At 44.2% G+C, this 17,458-nt stretch overlaps 1 long non-coding RNA gene across 1 annotated transcript; it reads left to right on the top strand.

Annotated features, from left to right (window-relative positions):
* The first annotated feature begins 1,630 nt into the window (after nt 1-1,630).
* On the top strand, nt 1,631-9,862 carry LOC119872833. The gene is made up of 3 exons (XR_005363128.1): nt 1,631-2,026; nt 2,255-2,508; nt 9,475-9,862. It is a non-coding gene; the product is annotated as an uncharacterized LOC119872833 (long non-coding RNA).
* Nucleotides 9,863-17,458: the final 7,596 nt, after the last annotated feature.

Below are 17,458 nucleotides of genomic sequence, written 5' to 3'. Positions count from 1 at the left end.
AAATGAAGGGGGTCGAGGGCAATCATTTGGCTTTGCATTAAGCTGCAGAGCTGGCATGGGAACTTGGACGGCCAGGCTCCTGAGTCTGGGTGGTGAACCACTGTACGAATTCTCCCTTAGGTTTCCCTCTACTTGGTTGACTTTCCTTCTCAAATGTAAACCCTTAGGAGTAGGCGCCATGGGGAGCCACTTATTTTGCAGTCCCGTGCCCAGGCTCACCTCCATGAGGGGCTCTACGATATTGTTGATCACTTTGCTCTCCGTTCAGTGCTCCGTCCCTAGTTCACATTTCCTCTTCCCCTGTCCCAATCTCTCCCTTCCTAAGCGTTCTTCTCCCGCCCCCCTCCCCCAACCCGGCTACCCCTGGGCACAGGCTTTCAGAGTGACAAAGGCGCATCGCGGATACATAAAAAGGCGCCGCAGCGTGCCCTAATTTGGGAAAGAATATTTTCCACGAAGGGTAAAGGAGGACTTGAATTTTTTCTGCCCTCAGGAGGCCCAGCCTTGCAACCCCGTAGGTCTAGGGCTGAACAGGAGGCACTGCTGTGTTCACACGTTTAGTCAAGAGTACTTCTAATTCTGTCCTTCAGCCGTCAGGCACGTAGGCAATTTCCTCTTATAAAGTTGGTGGTTGTAACTAAACAGGTGCAGATTTGAGGAAATGCAGGCCGCCTCCACTAGGCCCCCGCTGCCTGCGAGATGAGGTTGATAAGGGACTTCCCCCTCCTCCACTTATGCGCCCCCCCCGGCCCCCCCCCCGGCCGCCCGGGCCCGCACCCCGCAGCTGGGCCCCACCGCCCGGCGGGGGAACTGCCGAGTCGCGCCAAACGTGAGCAGGCGATGTGCGGCTCGCAGCAAAGCACACGGGGACACGGAGGTCGAGCTCCCGCGGGGGCTGCACCGCCGGCCGAGGCCCCGTCCTCCCCGCCCCCGCCCCCTCCCCCTCCCCCGGCCGCCCCTGCTTCCGGGCTGGCTGGCCGGCGCCCACGGGGCGGGGGGCGGGGGGCGGCGGCGCCGGAGGCCTCCGCCGCGGGCAGGCGAGCCCCACAGCCGCGCGGCTGGCCCGCCCGCTGCCTCCCGGGCCCTCGCGCCGCCGACAGCCTCTCGGCCCATCGGCCGGCCCAGCGGAGCGGAGGGACGTGCCGGCGGCCGGCGCGGCTCCAGGGAGCCCTGCCTGGGCTTCGGGGTGCGGCCGAGCGCGCTGACTCACGCTCTCGCTACGTGCGCTGCGAGCCGGGCGGCCCGGGCCGGGCGTGGGGGCCCAGCCCGCGCCCCCGCCCCCGCCCTCTCCCTCCCCCCCGCCCTCTCCCTCCCCCCCTCCCGCGCGCTTGTTTAGTTGTTCGCGCAGAGCTGCGCGCGCGCCCCGCCCCCCGCCCCCTGCGCCCGCCCCCCCGCGCCCCGCCCCCTGCGCCCGCCCCCGCGCCCCGCCCCCTGCGCCCGCCCCCCCGCGCCCCGCCCCTGCGCCCGCGCTCCGCCCCCTGCGCCCGCCCCCCGCGCCCCGCCCCTGCGCCCGCCCCCCGCGCCCCGCCCCCCGCCGCCCGCGCCCCGCCCCCCGCCCCCCGCGCCCCGCCCCTGCGCCCGCCCCCCGCGCCCCGCCCCCCGCGCCCGCGCCCCGCCCCCCGCCCCCCGCCGCCCCGCGCCCGCAGAGGACTTCACCCCCAGGCTGGCCGCTGGTGCGGATTTTGATCTCCTTTACTGCTTTATGGCCGCTGCGGGGCTGTGATCTTCGATCCGCAGCGACGGCACCTGGGAGCTTCGGCGAGGCCGGGGCGGCCGGATCGCGTTGGGTCCGCGTGGCGCAGGGCTCGGCCTCTCCCGGCTCCTGCGGGTCCACTGAAGCCCGAGGCCCGGCCTCCGGGGCTGCTTTTCCCAGCCCCTTACCCGAGTGAAGAGCCGTCTGTAGCCCGGCAGCCGCCCCCTCCCTGCTTCCGCCGGTCCCTGAACACCCCTGTGACCCGGGAAGCGCAGGAAGGGCAGGCGCTGTTCGGCGCGTTTGACCGCCGAGGAAACCAAAGCGCGTGTTTAGGTATTTCGTCTGTTGGCAAGAAAACACTTCGCTGTGACGTGTAGGTAGAAGTACTTAGCTCCTGGATGAATACCTTCAGTGCTGGCATAGCCTATTTTACCAGCATCTTCCATTCTGGGAAGACAAGTTGAAGAGAGAGAAAAGGGTCCCGGGGGGATGCGGGTGGAGGGCCCAGGGGGAGGGAGAGTTTTTATTAATATGTGTGAAATCGTCCCCCTGTCTACACAGCTGTTACCTTTTGGTAGGCTTCGAAGGGACACAGCTGAGCTCACAGCAAGACCGGTGTTCGCCGAGGAACAGGCCGGTCCTCCCCAGATACACCACGGGGCGTCCCTGGATCCCTGCCATGGACGAGGGTCCTCCTGCTGCTGGTGCAGTGGACAGGGGCCTGCGTCTGAACCCCGGGGCTTCGGTCATCGCCAGTGACTCTGGGCAGTGTGAATGCCACCCCTCAGCGTCTTCTCATTTCGGGTTGCCATGAGGTTCGAGTTGAGAATGTGTTTGGCGTTTCCTTAACTACCGTGGCCCTCGAAACGAGAGGCGGGTTTCTTTTCCTTGGTCCTACAGTATCAGGGGTGGGAAGTGAGAGACATTGTCCACTTCAGAAAAATCTGTGTCACTCTTGTTTGCTCATCTTGGGTAAACACAGTTTCTATAGAGTCAGTAGGAACAGAAATGAGTTAATTCTCATGGAAATTCTACCTTTAGACACAGAGCACTAGGTTACAGGATCTTGACTGGAAACAGAGCTGAGCCATTTGGAGAGCACTCTTCAGTGTGCCTACTTTGTTTTGGAGGGGGTACCTGGTTTGCCAAACTCTTTCCAGATTATAAAATTAATACATGATTTTGTAGAAAACTAAGAAGCTAAAGAGAAAGAAAACCCTTAAAAAAAAGATTTATTTGAGAGAGAGTAGGGGGACAGCCTGGAGACAAGCAGACTCCCTACTGAGTGGGGAGGCTGACGAAGTGGGGCTCAATCCCAGGACCCTGAGATCCTGACCTGAGCCAAAACCAAGAGTCAGATGCTTAACTGACTGAGTCACCCAGGCGCCCTGAAAAAAATCCTTTTATAATCAACATATATATCTATATCTATATATATATCTATATCAATAACATCAGCGTTTCAGATAGATTTCTTCCTAGGTACTTTAAAAATTATTTTTAATATAATTGAGACCACAGTCTATGTTATATTATTTACCTTGCTTAATGTTATATCATACACATTCTCCCATGTCATTAAACCTTTATAGTCACTTCTGTGAATATATTGTATTTTTCCAACATTGTTGGAAGTTTAGGTTGCTTCCATTTTTTGACTGAGCAATACTCCAATGAATATCTTTGTGTTTAAATATTTGATCACTTTATTTATTATCTCCTTAGCATGGGTTTCCTGACGTGGAATTTTTAGGTCAAATAAACATTTTCATGTTGAGATCACGTTGCCCAGTGGCAATTTCCATGAGTGTAGGGACTAGCTCTGCTTTTACTACTGTATTGCCAGAGCCCAGCATGGAGTTGGTTAATGTACAGTGTTAGGGACTGGCTACAAAGAAAAATTTCGTTTACAGCAAAACTTGCCTCAGAAATATTAAAACCAAAAGTTATGTTTCATCCCAGGTGAGGCTAATAAAGGACCTTGAACCTTAAGGGACACTCTTTCCCCATTTCCAGAGCTGACTGAAGAGTCTTCTGACCAATGAGTAATGAGACTTCTTTAAACCTACTACCTCTCCAGGCTGCTAGTTTTCAGCGCTTGATTAGAATAACCATCAGGCATTCCTCCTTCCTAGTACTTAAAACAAAATCTTGACGTTTCCCTCTTTAGGGTACTAGTCTGCAAAGGTTTCCAGCAGTGTGTGCTCCCTTGGCTGGTAAATTAGTAGACTCAGCTGTGATTTAGAAAAAAAAAAAAAATACCTCAGGTGCTCTTAGTCTTTATTCTTTGACAAATAAGTATAGTTGAATTGAAATACATAAAATTGGTAGCAATCTACAGTTTTTCTACTAGTTTCTAAGTGCGTTTCATTGTTCCTTCGCTAGTACTGCATATTATAATTTTCATAACCTCTGTTATTTAGTGGATTAAGATGTGAAAATTTTTTTGCCTATTAAATGAGCTAGACTGAACCTTTTTATTTATTTTAAAGATTTATTTATTTAATTTAGAGAGAGAGAGAGAGCAAGCAGGGGTGGGGGTGAGGAGAGGGCAGAGGGAAAGGGAAAGTCTCAAGGAGACTCCCTATTGAGCACGAAGCCCAATAAAGGGCTTGATTCCAGGACCCTGAGATCCTGACCTGAGCCACAACCAAGAGTCAGATGCCTAACTGACTGAGCCACCCATGCACCCCTAGACTGAACCTTTTTAATACAAATGTTGTGATTATCTGTTTATATTTTTATTTATTGAGATCTTAGCGATTTATCAGTTTGTATGATCTTTTTACATACTAAGGATATTGCAGAGTAATTTCTTCATAATATTTTTAAAGTGAAGCAATGCCAGGAAGATCCTGATACAGCACATTATTTTGGTGTATTAAATTTTTGAAATAATTATATGTTTAGATTACTTATTGCTGGAGGTGTTCTTAGGTGAAATGGGTGGTTTCTAGCCACTGGAATGATCTAAGTAGAGGTCATTTGATCCCTTGGGGAAGAACTGAAACATCTAAATGAGAGGTTGGACTAGTGATCTTTAAGTTCTCTTAAAACCTAGAGATTTTATGATCCTATCATTTGTCTAAGGATATGAGGCTAATAAGTTTTGGAGACTAGCTTTCTATTAGTCTATAAAAGCAACTGGATCCTTCAAGAATCAAAGGATGATTTCCTAAGTCCATTGCCTTTCTGTACATTTTCTGAGAAAAGCCCAAGGTGTTGGAAGAGTGTGAATGTGCTTTGGGTTGAGCTGTATCCTGGCCCTTTAGGGCTTTATTTATCAGAAATAAATATGCATTTTGGGGGCACCTAGCTGGCTTAGTTGGTACAGCATGTGACTCTTGATCGGGGTTCTAAGTTCAAAACCCATGTTGGGTGTAGAAATTACTTAAAAATACTTTTTTAAAAAATATTTTATTTATTTATTTGACAAGGAGGGAGAAAGAGAGCGAGAGCGAGAGCGAGAGAGAGAAAGAGTACAAGAACAGGGGAGGGAGAAGCAGACTCCCCATTGAGCAGAGAGCCTGACTCAGGGCTCCATTCCAGGACATTGGGATCATGTCCTAAGCCAAAGGCAGACCTTAACCCACTGAGCCACCCAGGCGCCCCTCCAAAATAAAAATCTTAAAAAAAATAATTAACATGCATTTTTACCAAAAGTTTTTACATGAAGAACATTGATTTTTGCAATCTAATTCAATTTTTGGTTTCTTCTATATAATAAAAGTTTATAAACTTATATTTTACATATTTATACCTTATTAAATTATCTTTATTAATATAGATTTTTACATATTTACATATATATAACTATGCATGGTTGTATATAAAAATCATGTGTACTGTATTTTATTGGTAATATGTTTTTTTTTTTTTTTATTAAAGGTGATTGCTTATGTAGTTTTCTGTTCTGTGCCAACTTTGGAAGTACTTCCAACATAAAAGTCGGCTCCACTGTGATATCTGTGCAGATTTCTATTGCAGATGTCTGTGATTGCTGAGTCATGACACAACATAAGTGACATGGATTTTATGTATGCATTTATTATATGATATGAGAACTGTATGTGTTCTGACAGCCTTTGCATTTCTCTTACTGTTGTGCTCATTACTGTGGGAACTACATATTTAATCAGCAGTGTCCACTATAGGACTACAAGTTTTGGTGGGGAGGGAGCAAGTGGGACTTGATCCTTTTGTATCCCTAGCACTCAGTTTAGTGCTTGGCGTTTTACAAAGGTTTTGTTGAATCGATTTATATGCAATAAATCACATGCAAAAACCAGACATGAAAACGTGCAAGAGGTTAGGGATTGAATTTGTGCTGAGAATGCTGACAGGGTGGGCCTACGGCCTGCACTGGGGTGATAGAGGAAGCTAAATGATTTGAGTGCCTCCCAGGAGCTAACATGAAGCTGGCATTGCACAGGCTTTCCTGTATTGAATCCTCACAACTTTACTGTTTAAGAGGCTTTTTGTTATTGTTGTTTTTACAGAGCGGGTTTAGAAAGGTCAATTAACTTTGTCAATCAGTAAATGGTAGACCTGGAGTTTTCTCCAAGCTTATGGTGGCTTGGAAATCCAGGCTCTTTTCTCTTGACCAGGAGGCCGGCAGTAAGCAGCCCAGTCTTGATTAGGGCAGAGCTGGGGAGGAAACGAGTGTTGGTTTAGAAAACTACTTGGTTCCATCAACCTAGATGAATTTTGTCTTTGTATCTCTCGTCTCCACACCCTTCATTTCTGTATGCCCTCTGCCTCAGCTTTTCTCATCCTCTCAAAACCCGGTGCCCCTGTAGTCCCAACTCCTTATGGTGTCCCCCCTTTGACCTTCTCTTCTACACAAGCCACATTCTCTCTCCTTACCATCCAGCTATAGTCTTTGGTATTCTTCTTCCATTAAATCTGATAAACTCTTCTAGGAAAAGAATAGGATAGTTGTTAGAATGTTTCCCCTCCTGCCACTGTGTTTTGTTAAATACAGATGCTAGTTGTAAAGATTCTAAAGTTGGGAGGGAGGCATTTGGGCAGAAGGATATTTTGTCTTTTCAAATAAAATCATAGAATGCAGCCACTTACTCTCTGGCCAAGGCACCAAGGGCCCTTAGATCTTAGGGTCAGTAGTAAGAACCAACATTTCATTTGTTCAGTTCACATCCATGTGTACTACTCTTCTAGATAATGTAAAACTCTTTTACATTTTAGCTCTTTTATCCTCCAAACATCCCAATGAGGCAAATGATAATGTTGTCCATACAGTTGGTGAGAGGAGAGTGAGGACTAGAACCCTGTAAGTTTCGTTCTGGAGCAGTCAGACAGTCAGCTTAGTTGGAGGAGGTGGGGAGGCAAGGGGAGAAGGCCAGGGAGAGGGAAGATGGGATGTAGGGTAACAGAAAAAGAGAAACTCTTAATGGTGGCATAGGAATTTGATTGGACACATAACAAAAAATAAGATTATCCAGTGAACTGTTCTGAAATCCACTAAAGAGGTAGTTTAGAGCAATTAGAATGGGGGAAGAATTAGCACCTGTGCCAAGGGGGCAGCCACACATTGTTGGGGTCCAAAGGAGTGGGAATACCACTGGGCAGGGGTCTGCCACTCTGTAGTTTATTTACACGTAATTTGCTATTGGGTGCAACTTGCTGGAAGCATAGCCAGCCAGGAGGGAGTGAAGAAGGAGTCTGCCAAGGAATATTGTAGGGGAAGGTTCCAGGCTGGGAGTGTGAGCCAGAGGGAGGGAGGAAATGAGCTTTTCCTTGTGGGTGGATTTCACCCAAATGGAAGTCCAAATATGGACCTCCGAGAGCTGGAGGATTGCAAGAGGGGGCCTGGTGTGTCTGGGAATCTCAAAGCCAAGATCATTCCTAAGCTGAGTGGGGGTGGATTCCTGGGAAGCTTCCGCATCATTACAAAGTATTTATCAAGTTCTAAGCTGTAATAGTTTCTCAAAAAGTGAATATTTCTGAAAAAGACATTTAGAAGATGTGAGAGAAACATATTTTTGGGTAAGTGGCCGAAGGCTGGCAGCCAGGCTCTCAGCAGCATCCTGTGCTGGGGTGATCAGTCAATTGTTCTGATTTTCCTGGGACTATCCCAATTTTTGCACTGAAAATCCAGCCCCCCTTCAAAATACTCCACACTCTGCTCATGTGCTGCCTCTTGATAGAGGCCTTCCCTGATCATTGTCTGAAATAGTATCCTACCCCATTCCCAGTGGTCATATCCTATCCCTTTATCTTGATAACAATTAGGCCCTTGAAATCATCTTGTTTGCTTACTCTCTCTTCTCCAAAACCAGAATATAAGTTCCATAAAGGCCGGGATTTGGGTTTGTTTACTGTTATATTCCAAGCACATAGAATAAGACTGGGCATTCAGAACTTGCTCATTATGTATTTGTTGAATGAATGATCACTTTTTAAGGTTTCCAGTACTGTGCTCAGCTCTGGATATACAAAGATGAGCAAAACCAGAAATGGTTCTTGCACTTACGAAGCATAGAATTTAGTGGAGGAGAAAGACACATTAATGATGTATTTTCACATATACAAGTAAAATGAGGGGATCCCTGGGTGGCGCAGTGGTTTAGCGCCTGCCTTTGGCCCAGGGCATGATCCTGGAGTCCCGGGATCGAGTCCCACATCGGGCTCCCGGTGCATGGAGCCTGCTTCTCCCTCTGCCTGTGTCTCTGCCTCTCTCTCTCTCTCTCTGTAACTATCATAAATAAATTTTAAAAATTAATTTAAAAAATTAAAAAAAAAAAAACAAGTAAAATGACGACTGGGTCAAATGAACTGAAGAATAGGAGCCTGACAGAGAGGTACTGATGCTTTGAGAAGGTATGATGCCAAGTGGAGTCTGGAGGCCTGAGCTAGTGAAACCTTGCCCAGGGAAGTAATGATAGTTGAATCTGAAAGTTGGAGAAAAAAATGCTTTCTTAGGAAGAAAGAACTGCACATGCAAAAGCCCTGTGACAGAATGGAGAAGGCTTATTTGGAGAACCACAGCCAGGCCCTGAGGCCGGCACACAGAAACCAAGAGCACTTAGGGTACCCTGTGAGGCCAGGAACAGCCAGGTCACTTGGGGCCTTGTACATTGGAGGCCTTGCTGAGGATTTGTCTGTTTTTTCCTTAAGAGTTATGGGAAATTACTGAAGGGTTTTGTTTTTTTTTTTCTCACTGAAGGATTTTAAGCAGGAATTTTGTGTACACGTGTGTGCATTGTGTATGTGTGTGTGTATGTGTGTTTGTGTATGTGTACGTGTATGTGTGTGAGATTATTAATCTTTTGTATTTTGAAGTGAGCATTCAGTTGATTGTCAGGGTCCCTCCATCCCCATGCTAGGTGGTTAAAAGTAGGGAGAGAACAATTAAAATATTTATAATTATAAAATGTGGCTCATGGTCTTAATTCTTTTCTTCTTCTGTCTGTTGATGGACTAAGTTCCTGTGATCTAAATAAGGGCAGAATAAGGGGGGAATCAAATCTGTGGCCAAATAGTGTTTTGAGGATCTTTCCAGAACTTGGTATTCCATAAATACGTGATGCCAAGATTTCAAAGAATTCTTCTAGGCTCTGTGGGGAGAGAAAAAGGAAACCATGTTCTTCCCCCTTGGGGAGCTGAGAAGTTTAGTGACAGGTAGCAAATGAAAAAGGCATAAGATAGACCCAGAAACCAGTTCTACACGAACTGCTTCCTAGAGATACTCAGGCACATTGTTAATGTATAACCTCCTAGGAGCGAGGTCCACGTCTGAATCATTTTTGTTCCTCTCACAGAAGTTAGCTGAGTGCCTTGCCCAAGAGATGTGTCAGATGAATCAAGTTGAGTCTGATCGCCTCAGCAGAGAAGGACCATTAGTCAAGAAGCAAATCGGGCCTCTGGTGACGTTTGCATTATAAAAAGTACTTCTAAAAAATGGAAGCTTTGTGATGACAGTTTTGTGTCCATTTTCTGTTTATTCACTGCTGTGTCCTCAGTGCCTAGGATATTGTCATTCAATATAATGTTTGTCAAATAAATGAATTTACTAGCTTAAGTGAGAAGCTCTGGAATGATCAGAGGACATAAGTGAGGAATTGGTTAAGTAAATTAATGGTCCCTCCATATGATGGGATACTGTTCAACATTTAAAGAGTATGGCCCTGGAGTGCCTGACTGGCTCAATTGGTGGACCGTATGATTCCTGGTCTTGGTATTGTGAGTTCAAGCCCTATGTTGGGTATAGAGTACTTGAAGTGAAATCTTAAAAAATAAAAAAATAAAAAAGAATAAAATAAAGAGTATATCACAGAAGAAGCCTTACTGATTATGCAGGGTAGTGAAAACACAGGCTTTGGAGGCCCACTGCCTAGAGTGGAAGCCCAGTTCTGACACTCACTATCTGGGTAACCTTGGGAGAGTTATTTAACCTCTCTGTAATGCAATTGCCTCAGCTGTACAATTGGAATAGTAAGAGTACACACCTCAGAATTCTTATGAGAATTGATAAGCTGATAGAGTTTGTATATAAAGTGTGTAGGGTGGTGCTTGCTATGCAGTAAACACTCAGTATCAGTTTTAAGTGCTTTACATATGGTGACTTCTAATCCTCACAATAACGCTATGAAGCAGGCATTGGTTTGATCCCCATATTTTATTTATTTTTTTAAAGATATATTTATTTATTTTAGAGACAGAGAGTGTGCAGTGTGACAGTGCAAGGGGGTGGGCAGAGGGAGAGAGAATCCAAAGCAGACTCCTCACTGAGCACAGAGCCCAGTGTGGGGCTCCATCCACAACCTTGAGATCAGGACCTGGGCTGAAACCAAGAGTCAGACGCTTAAGTAAATGAACCACCCAGGTGCCCCATATTTTAGTAAGTGATATATTACAGTGATTCCTCTGAATGTGTTGGGTAGAAATTGGACAGTTTTGTGAAGAGGAATGACATGATCTAATTTATATTTTAACAAGATCACTGTTTACTGTGTTGAAAAGAGACTGAAAAAGGTGGAAGGGGCAAGGCCAGAAACGAGAAGGCTACTTAGGAAACTATAGCAAAAACAAACAAACAACAAAAACAAACAAACAAACAAAAGAACCCCAAAAAATTAAAAAAAAAAAAAAAAAAAAAGGAAACTGTAGCAAGAATTCAGGTGAGATATGCTGTTGGTTTGCATCAGGGTGGTAGCAGTTGAGGTGATGAAAAACAGTCTGTTTCAGGATATCTTTTGAAGTTAGAACTCCAGGATCTGCTGATGGAATGGGTAGGAGATATGAAAAAGATGAGTCATGGGTGCCTACTTGATTTTGGATCCTATCAACTGGAAGGATGGAATTGCCATTTACTGAACAAAGAAAGACCACAGGAGAGTAGGGTTGGAAGGGATAGTTGGAGATGCCTATTTGTCACCCAAGCTGAGATGGTAAGTATGCAGGTAGAAATATGAATCTGGAGTTTAGGGAAGAGTTCTGGGCTGGAGAGACGAATGTGAAGATCATCAGCCTACAGATGATCTTAAAAACCATGTGACTGGATAAGATCACTGAGGGGGTAAATAGAGATGGAGAGCAGAAGTTCAAGGATTGGACCCAATCTTTAGAGGCTGGGGAGATGAGGAGGAACCAGCAAAGACTGAGGTGGACCAGCCAGTGGGGCAGGAGAAAAACCAGGAGCATGTCAGAATCCTGGTAGCCAACTGAAGGAAAGATTCAAGTGTTTTACATGTTTAAAATTTGATCTTGGAAATATCCTTGTCAGTTACCCTGTGGCTATGTCAGTGATGTCACATGAAGGAACCAGGACTCATACAGGTTGGACCCAAGGTGCACCATTTGTAGCAGAAATTGGATTACAGACCAACTTGTCCGACTTTATGTCCAGTGTCTTTTCACTGTACCACACATCTGCACCAAGGTCCCCTCTTGGTCAGAAGAGGGAGACTTGCTGCATCAATTTTACTGAGTTATTCCCCTCACCTTGAAAATGGTCTGTTCTAAACTAGTCATTCAACTTGTGTGCCCTGGTGCAAAAACTTACTTGGTATTCAAATAGGAGCACTACAAAAAAAGACCAAAAAGGAAATAGGTTAGGCCTCTTGGTTGTCAACAGCTGAAGGATGTGATAGAATTAGTGTGGCCTGCTTAGGGATTTCGGTTTGGAATTCCCCAGCCTCAGGGGAGTTGATGGGCATGATTACGAGCCTATGCTCAGGGCCACAGAGAGTCAGTTGTATAGAAGAGTGTTGGTGTGCACACACATGTGTATATGTATGTGTGTGTGGATGCACGTGCATATGAGAGAGAGAGAGAGAGAGAGAGAAAGAAACAAAATCTCTTGCCAAACTCTTTAGCCTGCTTGTGAACTGACCCTGGGGTACCTGGACCCAGTGGGCTGGCAGGACTCTACCAGAAGCCTGAGATCAGGTGGATGAGAAATGACAGTGATGCCCCCACTCTGGAGAGAGAGGGCAGAGACAGTGATACATTCTCTGTTTCCTGTCCTTATGGAGAGGAGGGAGTGAAAGCCATTCAGACATTTAAATATGTTTTACCTATGCCACCTTCTTCCATCTGTCAGTGGCATGAACTTGGACCTGGGAAAACAGAGTTGGACAAAACTGAGGAATTCTATGGGGTGACACTGAAATATCTGTAAGAGCTGTGGCGCTGAAAAAATGAATAAGAAAAAAAGTTCAAGATAGAATGGATCAGTAGATAGGTTGGTTGAAATAAAGCACATGGCAAACTAGGGGAGAAGGGAATCAGGTAAGAAGTTACCTGGATCTGGGGGAGGTAGGTTGTGGGACAAGGCAACTCAGAGACACTGTCTGACATGACAGTGGGATGGAGGCCTGGGTTTGTGGGGTCACCACCAGTGGCCTCTGGTTGTTAGCAAACCTATTCCAGCTGAGACAGCACCCCCCAAACTGCCTGGGAGGAGAGCCTGGGCTACTTAAGCTGACATTGTTTCTTAGAGGGAAAGCAACTTTTTAAAAAATGAAGACTTAATTTGTTAGAGCAGTTTTATGTCCGGTTTTAGAGCAGCAAAATTGAAGGGTAGGTACAGAGATTGCCTGCGGATGCCCTGTCCATCACATAATGTCCACATAATGCCTCCATCATTATCAACATCCCCCAGCAGAGTGGTACATTTGTTAAAATTGATGAACCTGCTCTGATAGATCATATTCTCACCAAGTCTATAGTTTATGTTACAGTGTCACTATTCGTTTGTATTAACTAGCCAATAGAATGTACAGCACTGAAAGTGAACCATAATGTAAATACTGGACTTTGGGTTAGCATTTTCTAAAAAGATTTTTATTTATGTAAGAGAGAGAGAGAGGAAGCAGCAGAGGGAGAGGGAGAAGCAGGCTCTTGCTGAGCAGGGAGCCCAATGTGGGGCTCAATCCCAATGTAGGGCTCAATCCCTAGACTCCAGGATCATGGCCTGAGCTGAAGGCAGATGCTTAACCAGCTGAGCCACCCTGGTGCTCCAGCATTTTTAATCTTCCAAAGATTTATAAGTAAATGTAGAAATGTTTAAGAGAATCATCAAACTCATAATAGTTTTGTTAATTTGTATACATTTGGTATTTTAAGTATTTACAATATTTAAGGAAAATTGCCCATTAGAGTAATGTCATTTTTTGACCATTTTAAATATGTAATTAAGAAATTGATTTAATTTTGTAATTTTAAATTAAAAGACATTCTAAAATTACTACCAATATTGGCATACTTGAGAGACCGTAAGATCTGTCATACTTTAAAGTTTATTTTATTAGAGCTATTAAAGATTTTTAGACAACTGATATACTTATAAAAGATTGAATATATCATATTTATTATATGTGATATATAAATATCAAATGTATTTATAATTTAAATAATAAAATTATACCATTTACATATTAAATATAATATAAACATGTTTTTAAATGTTTGAGTTTCATAAACTGAATTTATAACTGGAATCAAACATTAATTAAAAACCTCTTAAATGTGATTAACATTTGCTTTATTTATAAAGATTAATAATATCTCTAAATTGAACTTAAAAGTTTAAGAAAGGCTGGGGATCCCTGGATGGCTCAGCAGTTTAGCGCCGCTTTCAGCCCAGGGCATGATCCTGGAGTCCTGGGATTGAGTCCTGCATTGGGCTCCCGGTGTGGAGCCTGCTTCTCCCTCTGCCTGTGTCTCTCATGAATAAATAAATAAAATCTTAAAAAAAAAAAAAAGTTTAAGGAAGGCCTAGATGTTTAAGTTTGTAACTTTAACAGTTTGAGGACTAAATTTTATTTTTTTAAATTTTTTTTAATTTTTTAATTTTATTTTAAAAATCAAAACAGCTCTCTGTGATCTTTCCTATGTAAAGAGAGGGTCCTTGAGATTCCCCGGAAAATCTCATTATTCTATCAAGGGCCCCGTGATAGCTCCTGGGTGTCTTCCATATGTTCAGTGACTCTTACTTCCAGGTAGCTTGCTATTTGAGGAGAGCTGCCTAAGAAAGGACCCCATGGGGGAAGCACAGAGCCTTGGTGTCCGGGAGACTGGGAGGTAGAGTCAGCTCTGCTCCCCTTTTCCTCAGGGGCATGTTGACCTTACATCCTGGATACAGGGCAAAAGGGCTGATAGCTACAAAGACAGGAGGAAAAGCAAAATGGGAAAGTGGATTAAGAGGCAACTCTAGAAACAATAAATAAAGATGGTAGAAGCTGTGAACGCAGGTGGTCATTGTCTCATTGTATAGATAAGGAAACAGAGACTCAGGTTAATGACTCACCAAGATCTCATGGCTAGTCAGAGGTAGAGATAAAACTGGGGATTGGATTCTCTAACAACTCCTAGTTCAGGATTCTTTTTAGAGCATTTCTTGGTGTCAATGCAGGGCAAACGGATTTAATGGTCAACATCAAGTCAGAGCACAGGTTGGTGGTTCAGGCCTTACAGTTTGTCTGGAGGGCTACTGCCTGACTTCCAAGGCTTTGGATAGAAATGAATTGTTAAATATACTCACCTCCACCCTTGTAGTCTGGATCCTGGTCCTGGGCCATTCAAAGCAACCCAGTTCTGAGGGGAATGTCTTCAGGACTAAGATGTCTTATCCTGGTAGAGATCTTAGGAGGAACATGCCTTTGAGTCTGTCTCTGAGGCCCTGTGCAAAATGCCAGTGTGGCAGTGTCCAGCTAGGATGGGTCCAGGTGGAACAGGAGTGGGAGTGGTTGGGGGAATGGGCCCAATGGGGAATGAGGGGCAACTCAGTGCATTCTGGAAAATGGAAGGTTTCTGAATACGGGTGGGGAGAGAGGATCTGATTTAGCAAGGCTTCCCCTGAAGGTAAAGGAAGGAGGAAGAGCCCAAAGAAGGTGTCTTTGAATTTCATCCTCTAGCTCCTTTCAGAAAGGAGCTTCCTAGGGATTTCCCTGAGTCGGGCTGAGGAAGCTCTGAGTGAATGCACATCTCTAGGAAACGGGGGCAGTGATGCCATCAAGAATTGCGTGAAGTACAAAGAGTTCCTTATTATGCATGTTCTTCCTATGGCCCTTACCACGTCTATTGTTTAACACATGCTTTGCAACTGGGCAGCTTTGCACACTTTTTGCAATAACCTGTCTAGGGAGACAGAGCAGATAACAGGATCCCCATTTTACAACTGAGGAATCTAAAGCCCCAAAAGGATAAAAACATGCCTAATGTTAGAAAAACCTAGGAAGAAGTAGGGCCTGATTTCTGAACTCAAACCTACTCCCCTGGCTCCTTTGTTCCATTCTTCTTCTTTTCTTTCTCTTTTTAATTTTAAAGGTTTTATTAGTTTTTCTTCTTTATGGAGGCAATATATGATCCTTGTTAAATGTTATTAAATATATTAAGATAGAATAAAATATAGATAAAATAAAATTTAAAAAGAAGAAAAATTGTCGTTCTACCACTTAGAGATGATCACTGTTAACACCTTGATGTGTGTCATTTTGCATTTTTTTCTATGCACACAATAGATATCATTATTAATATGGTCTCATACTAATAATTTCTATAACATGCTTTTTTCTTTTTTCCCTTTTTCTGCATTGATCCAAAGAGGGGGAAGAAAAGAGCCTTCAGACCAAACTATTTTAAAAAAATAAAATATTTTAGAGATAGAGGAGAGGAAGAGGGACAAGCCAACTCTGCACTGAGCACAGAGCCCCACACAGGGCTTAATCCCAGGACCTTGAGATCATGACCTGAGCCAAAACCAAGATTTGGATGCTTAACTGACTGAGCCACCCAGGCACCCCTAGACTAAACTCTTAAAAGTTTTTTCTGCGAGGGCACCGGGGTGGCTCAGTCAGTTAAGTGTCCGCCTTCGGCTCAGGTCATGATCCCAGGGTTATGGAGACCGATGTTGGGCTCAGGCTCTATGCTCATCAGGGAGTCTGCTTCTCTCTCTCGCTCTACTCTGTGTCTCTCTCAAATAAAAAATAACTGAAGTTGGGGGATCCCTGGGTGGTTCAGTGGTTTGGCACCTGCCTTTGGTCCAGGGTGTGATCCTGGAGTCCTGGGATTGAGTCCTGCATTGGGCTCCCGGTGTGGAGCCTGCTTCTCCCTCTGCCTGTGTCTCTGCCCCTCACCCCTCTCTATCATGAATAAATACATAAAAATCTAAAAACAAAAACAAAACAAAACAAAAAACCCTGAAGTCTTTTTTTTTAAAAAAAGTTTTTTTAACTGAAGTAATATATGTAATTGAAAAAGTCAAAAGAGTACTACAACTCTTATGTCAAGAAATATTGGCTGTGTTCATCCTACCCCCACTTGATTCTACCCTAGAGACTACTACTTCTAAATCTTAAAACTTTCTTAATAACAAGCTTATAATGCTATTTTTAGTTTTTTGGGTTTAGATATTACACATTGACTTCCACTGTGTAAGATAATGATTTGGTTTCTTACATTTGTGTCCTTCATGTCTCTCACTCTTCTCTTCCTCCCTTTCTCCAAATATGTTCTTAACACTGTTTGGTAATATAGATTAAATGAATATTCAGTGATCACATTTTTATAAGTATATAAGTATCATTAGGGCTGAGCCATATATTATACTAGGGTTATTCTTCCTATTTTATCTAACCCTTTGCTCCTGGAGTTAATACTTGATTTATTTTTGTTTTAATCTGCTTAGTTGCTTGGCTATCTATACAGAGCTTTTTTTTACATAACTGTTAATCACATCTTGATCTATGTGCAAACATTATTATTTTTTTTCTTGAGAGAGAAAGCCCTCCTTGAGGCTCCTGTACCCCCACCCCCATCAGGACTGGTGGCTCTCCAGGACTGCTCCATGTTTTCCTCACCATCACCCTGGAACTTTCCTCTATCTCTTGAGTTGGATCCCCTAGTTCTAGGCCTTATGTCTTCTTATGCCTTGGTTTACTCTTAGTTTTATTATATATACTATCCAAGAGTGGCCCGAGACTGTCTATATGCTTTTTACCCTACTACATATAAACCTCACCCTTTTAATGAGTGAGGAAAAAATGTTGGTTTTGTTTTCAGTTCAGCATAAACGAAGAAGAGAAATTCATCCCATATGGAATCCAGCAAATCCTTTTCCCAGAATTATAGTCAAATTTGTTTTCTTTCTAGATTACTCAAGATTTTTACAGTTAAAAGTTTTGATTTTCATTGACCTTCATCCTACAAGGCAATAGGAAGAAAAAACAAAAGAAAAAACCTGTATATGAAAATCTAAGCTGAAACTATCAAATGAAAGATCAGTATAGAGTTTGCTCCATT

The sequence above is a fragment of the Canis lupus genome, chromosome 8 (assembly GCF_011100685.1).
Source record: "Canis lupus familiaris isolate Mischka breed German Shepherd chromosome 8, alternate assembly UU_Cfam_GSD_1.0, whole genome shotgun sequence".
NCBI classification, from domain to species: domain Eukaryota; kingdom Metazoa; phylum Chordata; class Mammalia; order Carnivora; family Canidae; genus Canis; species Canis lupus.
This window is presented reverse-complemented; position numbering and strand designations above follow the sequence as displayed.